This window comes from Lithobates pipiens, unplaced genomic scaffold (genome assembly GCF_037356315.1).
Source record: "Lithobates pipiens isolate NorthernLeopardFrog02 unplaced genomic scaffold, aLitPip1_a1.2 Scaffold_28, whole genome shotgun sequence".
NCBI lineage: Eukaryota > Metazoa > Chordata > Amphibia > Anura > Ranidae > Lithobates > Lithobates pipiens.
Window position 1 is genome coordinate 6,886,362 of NW_027507789.1, and position 10,381 is coordinate 6,896,742.

A 10,381-nucleotide genomic window follows, 5' to 3' on the forward strand; every position below is an offset into this window, starting at 1 on the left:
ATCCTGCCTGTGGCCAATCATAGCTCAGGCTGTGTAGTGCACACCCCACACTATATAAGGCCGCCTTTAAGGCGGCCTCCTGTAGTGTGTTACTTTGCATCTGAAGCAGTGGGTGTTCTGTGTACCTTCAACACAGTACACACCAATCGTTTTTGGCTGATTTTCTATCTTGCTGCTGTGTAGTGGTTGTTGTCTGTGCCCTGACTGCAGTATACACCACTATATTCACCTCACCTATATAGCTAGTGATCTAGCTTTAACCACTTAACAACTGCCCATTGCCGATTAACGGCTTCAGGGCGGTTGTTTAACTCAGAGAGGCCGTTAATTAACGGCCTCACAGAATTCTGCTCTCGCGTGCCCCGAGGTGTGCGCACTCGAGAGCATCCGTGACCGCCGGGTCCATAGGACCCGGCGCATCACGGTAAACGGCCGCTCATAGCGGCCGTTTACCACGTGATTGCTCCGTCAAATGACGGAGTGATCACTTGGAAACAAACCGGCGTCATGTTATGACGCCTGTTCCTACCTCCCCTTTCTGTACCGATCGGTACAGCGGAGGGGAAAGAGATCGGTGTCAGCAGCGATGTGGGCTGCATCTGCAGTGCCCACATCGCTGCTCACCGAATTTAACCCCTCAATTCCCTGCCAATACTCTGCAATACCAGTGCATACTCTGCAGTACCCCGCCATTACTCTGCAGTACCCCCCATTACTCTGCAGTAACCCCCATTACTCTGCAGTGCAGTACCCCGCCATTACTCTGCAGTACCCCGCCATTACTCTGCAGTGCAGTACCCCGCCATTACTCTGCAGTGCAGTACCCCGCCATTACTCTGCAGTGCAGTACCCCACCATTACTCTGCAGTGCAGTACCCCACCATTACTCTGCAGTGCAGTACCCCGCCATTACTCTGCAGTGCAGTACCCCACCATTACTCTGCAGTGCAGTACCCTGCCATTACTCTGCAGTGCAGTACCCTGCTATTACTCTGTAGTACCCCGCCAATACCCCGCCAATACTCTGTAATACCCTGCCATAAATTGCCATACCCAGCCATACTCAGAGATACCCAGCCATACTCGGTGATACCCTGAAATACCCAGCCATAGACGCCCCCCACCCCTCACCGCCCTCCGGTGCTTCTACCAACTCGTCAGTACGATCAAAGCCAGAATCTTTTTTTTATTTTTTATTTCAGGCTTCCCAGCCTAGAGGTGAGATGTGGGGTCATATTGACCCCCCAGATTTCACTGTAAAGAGGACCTGTCACCCCATATTCCTATTACAAGGGATGTTTACATTTCTTGTAATAGGAATAAAAGTGATCAAAAATATATTTTTGGGAAAAAAAATGTCAAACTAAAATAAATAAAGTAAAATGAACAATAAAAAAATAAAATAAAAATTAAAGCGCCCATGTCCCCATGTGCTCGCATGTGCCACACATGTGAGGTATCGCCGAGAATGTTAGAGCGAGAGCAATAATTCTAGTCCTAGACCTCCTCTGCAACTCAAAACATGTAACCAGTAAAAAAAATATTTAAAGCGTCGCCTATGGGGATTTTTTAAGTAGCGACGTTTGGCGCCATTCCACGGGCATGTGCAATTTTGAAGAGTGACATGTTTGATATCTATTTACTCAGCATAACTTCATCTTTCACTTTATGCAAACATTGGGCTAACAAGTGGTTAATAATAGAGCTTGCAGTCAGTAGTGTTAGGAGATAGTGCGTGCTGTCTGCGTGCTCTGTACCCAGTACATACCGCTATAATATAGGGCAGGCCCCTACTTTCAAACATCCAACTTACAAACATCTCCTACTTGCAAACGCAAGGAGACAGCAGCAAGTGAGATGAAAAAAGATGGACGACAAAACAAATTATACAGGGGTGATAACCCTTCCCTATGTTTTCCAAAAAGCTTAAAGATAGTTTTTTTGACTGGAGCTACACTTTAAAAATGTACCGGTTGAAAATGACAAACAGATTCAACTTAACACAACAAACCTACACAGTCCCTGTCTTGTTTGCACCGCCTGTATACTGCTGTTCTGAGTATATAGGGCCTGGGGGCCACACGCATTTCCTTTTTTTAATATGGGTACGGGGTTCCCCTTAATATGTGTACAAGACCCAAATAGGCTGGTAATGGGCAGGGGGGGCTACCCATGCCATGTTTCTCAATGATTTTCAACCATATTGCAGGAACCAGATATAACATTAAAACCGCAAGCAGTTTTAAATGGTGTTATTTCCGTTTAATGTCATTTTGTGCAGGGACTGTTCTAAACACGGGAAACACGTGGCACTTCACAGGCATACTACAGACACCCCGCAGGCACCATATTTAAAGGAATATTTCACTTTTTTTTTTTCACTTTAATCGTCATTAAAATCAGTGCTCCCGCCAAAACGGTAGTTTTTAAAACTTTTTTTTGCAGTGACCCATGTCCCCTGAGGCAGGAGGCAGGTCGCCAAACCCTTTTTAGGACACTATCTTGCATATTAGCCGTTAAAATGAGCACTTTCCAATTCGAACGTTCGAGTCCCATAGACTTCAATGGGGTTCTAACGTTCGTACCGAACGCGGGGGTCGTTCGCAAGTTCTGGTGCGAACCGAACCGGGGGGTGTTCGGCTCATCCCTACTGGTAAGTGGTTGTTTAGTTGCACTCCCTCGGCTTGCAATTTAATTGCATTGTCAGTAGATGCAATGACAAGTGCCAGTCGATCTTTTTTTCAGATGGAATAAGACACATTCACCTTGAATTCCTATATGGGGAAACAAAACACCCCAACACATGAACAAACCCTACCTTCCTTTATATGTGGGGAAAAAAAGGGAGGCTGCCTAAGGTCATTCCTCCCTTTTTTATGTGTATTCTTAGATCATCAGCGCTATCTAGCAGCCACAATCTTTATTTTTTTTTCCTGATTGAGGCATTTCTGGAAAAAACTAATTGTGGCCAATAGGTGGCGCTAACGATATAGGAATCACACACAACAGAAGTACAGGAATTTTCATCCTTTTATATATAGATTTTCATCTTATTCATTTTTTATACATTGACCCCTAATGCCGCGTACACACGATCGGAATTCTCGACGGAAAAAGCTCTGATGGTTTTCCCGACGGAATTCAGCTCAAGCTGTCTTGCCTACACACGGTCACATCAAATTCCGATCGTTTATAACGCGGTGACGTGCAACATGTACGACGGGACTAGAAAAGGGAAGTTCAATAGCCAGTAGCCAATAGCTTCCTTCTCGTAGTTGAATCTGAGCATGCGTGATTTTTGGCGTGTCGGAATTGCATTACACACGATCGGAATTACCGATAGAAAGTTTTTCCGTCGGGAAAATTGAGAACATGCTATCAATTTTTGGCTGGCGGAAATTCGGACAGCTAAATTCCGATGGAGCATACACACGGTCGCATTTTCCAATGAAAAGCTCTCATCGGTCTTTTTCTGGCCGGAATTACGATCGCGTGTACGCGGCATTAGTGAGATCACAACCTCATAACGTTGTCATTTTTCCATTCATATTGTAAAGCAAATATCACCAAATATCACCCAAATCGTCCTCTCCGCTCTTCTCAAGACCTCCTACTCTCAAGCTCTCTCGTCTCCTCCTCCCATACTCGTCTCCAGGATTTCTCCAGAGCCTCTCCCATCCTCTGGAACTCGCTACCTCCACTGGTCCGGCTATCCCCCTACTCTTGCTACCTTAATGCCCCGTACACACGTTCCGATTATCGGACCACAAAAGTCGCTTTCGGACAGATCGTTCGATAATCTGATCGTTAGTACGCAGCTTTCGACAGCCGATCACGACAGTCCGTCCAACTAAATCCGAAGGAACAAACAGGAAAACTTTGGTCGGATGACAGCCCATCGTACGACAGTCGTGTAGTCAGTACAGTATGCGTCCGATAAAAATCATTAGACAAACACCACGCATGATCGGAAACATGAAAATAAACCAGAAGGACACACAGGTCACACGTTTTTGACATCATTTAAAATACGTAGCTACGCGCGACGGAAGATTTTTCCAGAATCGTACGACAAAAGTCTTACACACATTTTGCACTGTTGTATTCGATCTTAGTTGTATACAACAAAATGTGAACGATCGGTCTTACGATAATCGGAACGTGTGTACGGCGCATTAGGCGATCCCTGAAAACTCTTCAGGAAAGCCGATCACGTCTCCAACTAATCTTCTACCACTTCCATCAGCCCATTCCCCGCAGTTACAACCTTTTGTACCACCTGCCCCACCCTATTAGATTGTAAGCTCTTCTGAGCAGGGCCCTCTTAATCCTCTTGTATTTTATTGTATTATAACTGTATTGTCTCCTTTTTATATTGTAAAGCGCTGTGTAAATTGTTGGCGCTATATAAATCCTGAATAATAATAATAATAAAGCGATGCCCAAACTGTTGGTGGTATGTAAATATAATAATAATAGTAACAAAATATCTACTTCACAAGATGCTTTAATGTTTATTTGCAAATGAGCATCAAAAGATACATTTAATGTATTTTTTTTTCTCCTATCTAGTAACAAAAAGATATTTTCTCTATTATTCCTCCCGTTTTCCTCCATTGCTCCTCCTGGGCTCGATCGTAGCTTTCTATTCTCTATGGCAGTGTTGGAAGTCATTTACAAAAGAATACAACAATAACACTTTTTTTCCTCCTGCCACCAAAACCAACACAACATATTTTATGAACTGCTAAACCTACCACAAACATTTAAATTTGTAACATAAACATTTCTCCATGCCATTTTTTTTTTACATTTCTCCATGCCATTTTTTTTTTTAAGGGTGCTTGTATTGAATGGACCTACACTATATTGTCAAAAGTATTGGGACACCTGCCTTTACCCGCACATGAACATTAATGGCATCCCCAGTCTTAGTCCGTAGGGTTCAATATTGAGTTGGCCCTTTGCAGCTATACCTACACTATATTGTCAAAAGTATTGGGACACCTGCCTTTACCCGCACATGAACATTAATGGCATCCCCAGTCTTAGTCCGTAGGGTTCAATATTGAGTTGGCCCTTTGCAGCTATAACAGCTTCAACTCTTCTGGGAAGGCCGTCCACAAGTTTTAGGAGGGTGTCTATGGGAATGTTTGACCATTCTTCCAGAATTGCATTTGTGAGGTCAGGCACTGATGGTGGACGAGAAGGCCTGACTCACAGTCTCCCCTCTAATTCATCCCAAAGGTGTTCTATTGGGTTGAGGCCAGGACTCTGTGCAGGCCAGTCAAGTTCCTCCCCCAAACTCTCTCATCCGGGCCAACTCAATATTGAACCCTACGGACTAAGACTGGGGTGCCATTAAAGTTCATGTGCGTGTGAAGACAGGTGTCCCAATACTTTTAACAATATAGCATATGTTTTTAACAGCCAGTTGAACAGTTGTTTCCTAAAATAATTTCCAAAAAAAAAAAGAAAGTAAAACGTGTCAAAAAGTTAGAGATCCATAGCAGTGGTTCTCAACCACAAGGCCGTGGCATCTCTCCTCCCAGGCCTCCGGCCAGCTGCAGACCCACCATCTGCCCACAGTGCCTTTTAGCTCCCATAGTTTCACTCAACCTGTTAGACATGTGCGATTCATTTCTTTATGACTTGATTGTATCCAAAATTTCTAAATGACAATAGTTACAAATTTCCACAAATCCAAAATAAATTATAACAAAACAAGTTCTGAGAATTTAAATTCGAAAATGATTTTGAATTCAAAATTGTATTTGAATTTTAAATGGAAACATTGCAATAAATACTGCAATGTATAAGGATGATGATTCCTACTTGCAGAATAGAATAGAACACAATAAAATAAAATAGAAAATAAGAGAATAGAAGAGAAAAGAATATAATAGAATAGAACAGAATAAAATAATACAGAAAATAAGAGAATATGAGAGAAAAGAATATAATAGAATAGAAAAGAATAGAATAGAAAAGAATAAGCTGGTAACCCCCTCGCACTAGCGGGCAATGACAGTGTTATCTCACTACCTGCATTTGTGGTCAGGGGCATTGTTTTTTATACCCTTCGCCCAACCCCCCCCAAAATGGTCAGTGAGAGCAATTTTTAATCCAGCAGCATCATTGGTGGTCAGTAGAAGAAATATGTACCCACCCTCCCCATTGGTGGTCAATGCCAGTGTTTTTCTTTTTTTTATAACAACCCCCCATTGTTGGTCAATGACTGAAAAATGTAACCCCTCAACATTGGTGGCCAGTAGTTATTTACTTGGTCGCATGCTCCTAAGGCACTTTCTCTCTCTCCCCCCAATCTGGCTGGGACTATTCTTCACTCCACCGGTCAGTATCAGCTGAGTACCGGTGCTCCAACATGGAGAGCACTCCAGGACCTGGCATGCCCAACAAGTGGCAGACATGGCGTGTTTGCACCCCTTTCTTTCTCTTTTTGTCCACCAGGGATTTAGAGGAGAGCTTTAAAGCTAGAGTATGAGTTCTGTGTTCTCCAAACATTCTCAAAGACAATATGGTCACTACCACGTGGAATTTTGCTAATATGGAAAGACCAGCTACACCCAAAATCACTACTTAAGGCTTTCAGGAACCCCTGAGAAAAATCCTAAACAATGGTATCACCCTCACAGCTGGATACTACTCTTATTTTTTTGTTATTATGCAGATTAGAAGGATTTTAAAGATAACGTGTGTCAGAACCTGGATCACCTGCTGGTGGCACTGTGATTCCCTGGGCAGAGGGTTGTAGTTCACCAGCAGTTGTCTCCCAGAAGCCAGCAGATCCCAGTAATCAGATTCCACCTGGTGCTGGCTGCTGGGAGGGTATTTAATTCCTCCTCTACTAGTGTCTCTCATGTCAGTGTTTTGCTTGGTCGCATGCTCCTAAGGCACTTTCTCTCTCCCCCCCCCCCCCCCCCCAATATGGCTGGGACTATTCTTCACTCCACCAGTCGGTATCAGCTGAGTACCGGGTGCTGGAACACGGAGAGTATTCCAGGACCTGGCATGCCCAACAAGTGGCAGACATGGCCTGTTTGCACCCCTTTCTTTCTCTTTTTGTCCAGCAGGGATTTAGAGGAAAGCTTTAACATGTATGAGTTCTGTGTTCTCCAAATGTTCTCAAAGACAACATGGTCACTACCACGTGGAATTTTGCTAATATGGAAAGAACAGCTACACCCAAAATCACTACTTTAGGATTTTTCTCAGGGGTTCCTGAAAGCCTTAACAATGGTATCACCATTGAACCATCACCACCAAAGAAAGTGTGTCAGAACCTGGATCACCTGCTGGTGGTACTGCGATTCCCTGGGCAGAGGGTTGTAGTTCACCAGCAGTTGTCTCCCAGCAGCCAGCAGATCCCAGTAATCAGTTTCCACCTGGTGCTGGCTGCTGGGAGGGTATTTAATTCCTCCTCTACTAGTGTCTCTCATGTCAGTGTTTTGCTTGGTCGCATGCTCCTAAGGCACTTTCTCTCCCCCCCCCCCCCCCAATCTGGCTGGGACTATTCTTCACTCCACCAGTCGGTATCAGCTGAGTACTGGGTGCTGGAACACGGAGAGTATTCCAGGACCTGGCATGCCCAACAAGTGGCAGACATGGCGTGTTTGCACCCCTTTCTTTCTCTTTTTGTCCAGCAGGGATTTAGAGGAAAGCTTTAACATGTATGAGTTCTGTGTTCTCCAAATGTTCTCAAAGACAACATGGTCACTACCACGTGGAATTTTGCTAATATGGAAAGAACAGCTACACCCAAAATCACTACTTTAGGATTTTTCTCAGGGGTTCCTGAAAGCCTTAACAATGGTATCACCATTGAACCATCACCACCAAAGAAAGTGTGTCAGAACCTGGATCACCTGCTGGTGGCACTGTGATTCCCTGGGCAGAGGGTTGTAGTTCACCAGCAGTTGTCTCCCAGAAGCCAGCAGATCCCAGTAATCAGTTTCCACCTGGTGCTGGCTGCTGGGAGGGTATTTAATTCCTCCTCTACTAGTGTCTCTCATGTCAGTGTTTTGCTTGGTCGCATTCTCCTAAGGCACTTTCCCTCCCCCCCCCCCCCCCCAATCTGGCTGGGACTATTCTTCACTCCACCAGTCGGTATCAGCTGAGTACCGGGTGCTGGAACACGGAGAGTATTCCAGGACCTGGCATGCCCAACAAGTGGCAGACATGGCGTGTTTGCACCCCTTTCTTTCTCTTTTTGTCCAGCAGGGATTTAGAGGAGAGCTTTAACATGTATGAGTTCTGTGTTCTCCAAATGTTCTCAAAGACAACATGGTCACTACCACGTGGAATTTTGCTAATATGGAAAGAACAGCTACACCCAAAATCACTACTTTAGGATTTTTCTCAGGGGTTCCTGAAAGCCTTAACAATGGTATCACCATTGAACCATCACCACCAAAGAAAGTGTGTCAGAACCTGGATCACCTGCTGGTGGTACTGCGATTCCCTGGGCAGAGGGTTGTAGTTCACCAGCAGTTGTCTCCCAGCAGCCAGCAGATCCCAGTAATCAGTTTCCACCTGGTGCTGGCTGCTGGGAGGGTATTTAATTCCTCCTCTACTAGTGTCTCTCATGTCAGTGTTTTGCTTGGTCGCATGCTCCTAAGGCACTTTCTCTCCCCCCCCCCCAATCTGGCTGGGACTATTCTTCACTCCACCAGTCGGTATCAGCTGAGTACTGGGTGCTGGAACACGGAGAGTATTCCAGGACCTGGCATGCCCAACAAGTGGCAGACATGGCGTGTTTGCACCCCTTTCTTTCTCTTTTTGTCCAGCAGGGATTTAGAGGAGAGCTTTAACATGTATGAGTTCTGTGTTCTCCAAATGTTCTCAAAGACAACATGGTCACTACCACGTGGAATTTTGCTAATATGGAAAAAACAGCTACACCCAAAATCACTACTTTAGGATTTTTCTCAGGGGTTCCTGAAAGCCTTAACAATGGTATCACCATTGAACCATCACCACCAAAGAAAGTGTGTCAGAACCTGGATCACCTGCTGGTGGCACTGTGATTCCCTGGGCAGAGGGTTGTAGTTCACCAGCAGTTGTCTCCCAGAAGCCAGCAGATCCCAGTAATCAGTTTCCACCTGGTGCTGGCTGCTGGGAGGGTATTTAATTCCTCCTCTACTAGTGTCTCTCATGTCAGTGTTTTGCTTGGTCGCATTCTCCTAAGGCACTTTCCCTCCCCCCCCCCCCCCCCCCAATCTGGCTGGGACTATTCTTCACTCCACCAGTCGGTATCAGCTGAGTACCGGGTGCTGGAACACGGAGAGTATTCCAGGACCTGGCATGCCCAACAAGTGGCAGACATGGCGTGTTTGCACCCCTTTCTTTCTCTTTTTGTCCAGCAGGGATTTAGAGGAGAGCTTTAACATGTATGAGTTCTGTGTTCTCCAAATGTTCTCAAAGACAACATGGTCACTACCACGTGGAATTTTGCTAATATGGAAAGAACAGCTACACCCAAAATCACTACTTTAGGATTTTTCTCAGGGGTTCCTGAAAGCCTTAACAATGGTATCACCATTGAACCATCACCACCAAACAAAGTGTGTCAGAACCTGGATCACCTGCTGGTGGCACTGCGATTCCCTGGGCAGAGGGTTGTAGTTCACCAGCAGTTGTCTCCCAGCAGCCAGCAGATCCCAGTAATCAGTTTCCACCTGGTGCTGGCTGCTGGGAGGGTATTTAATTCCTCCTCTACTAGTGTCTCTCATGTCAGTGTTTTGCTTTGCCTCTTTGCCTGCTCCTGCTCTGTACTGGTATCCAGTTTTGCTCTGCTAGCCAAATTCTGCTTGCTATTTAATTCTGAACCTGATTCCTATCTGCTCCGGATCTTGCTCTTGCCCTGTATCCTTGTAGCTGCTCCCCCTTGATCCCGATCCCAGTCCTGCCCCCCCCCCCCCCTTCCGTGCATCTTTGGTCTTACCATGTTTATCTGTGCTCCTCATTTTATATTTATTGTATTATAGTCCGGTTGTTAATTATTTTGTCACTTGTATCTTCACTGTTACTGTGTCCCACTTTAAATAAATTAATTTTACTATATATAGTCTTGTCTCAAGGCTAGTTCACCCCACAAAAACATCCTCCAGATCCGTTCTGGATGCATTTATGCATGCACGTTTTTTATGCATTCCAGTGCGTTTTTGTTCCGTTTCCATTCCAGGTGTTTTTTTCTTCTTCATCCGTGTTTTTTTTTTCCACTGTATTAGCGCCTGGTGCATTGTTCATGCGTGTAGGTGTGTCCCGCATTTTTTATGTGTTTTACCACGTTCCAGTACAGTTCTGTAAATCAAGGTGAGTAGAAAATTCTGGACAGCCGCACTCCAAATGAAATTTCTCG

At 45.0% G+C, this 10,381-nt stretch overlaps 1 long non-coding RNA gene across 1 annotated transcript; it reads right to left on the reverse strand.

Annotated features, from left to right (window-relative positions):
• Positions 1-4,491: 4,491 nt before the first annotated feature.
• On the reverse strand, positions 4,492-10,381 carry LOC143935038 (uncharacterized). The gene is made up of 2 exons (XR_013263449.1): positions 4,977-10,381; positions 4,492-4,859 (listed from the first exon to the last, which is right to left on the reverse strand). It is a non-coding gene; the product is annotated as an uncharacterized LOC143935038 (long non-coding RNA).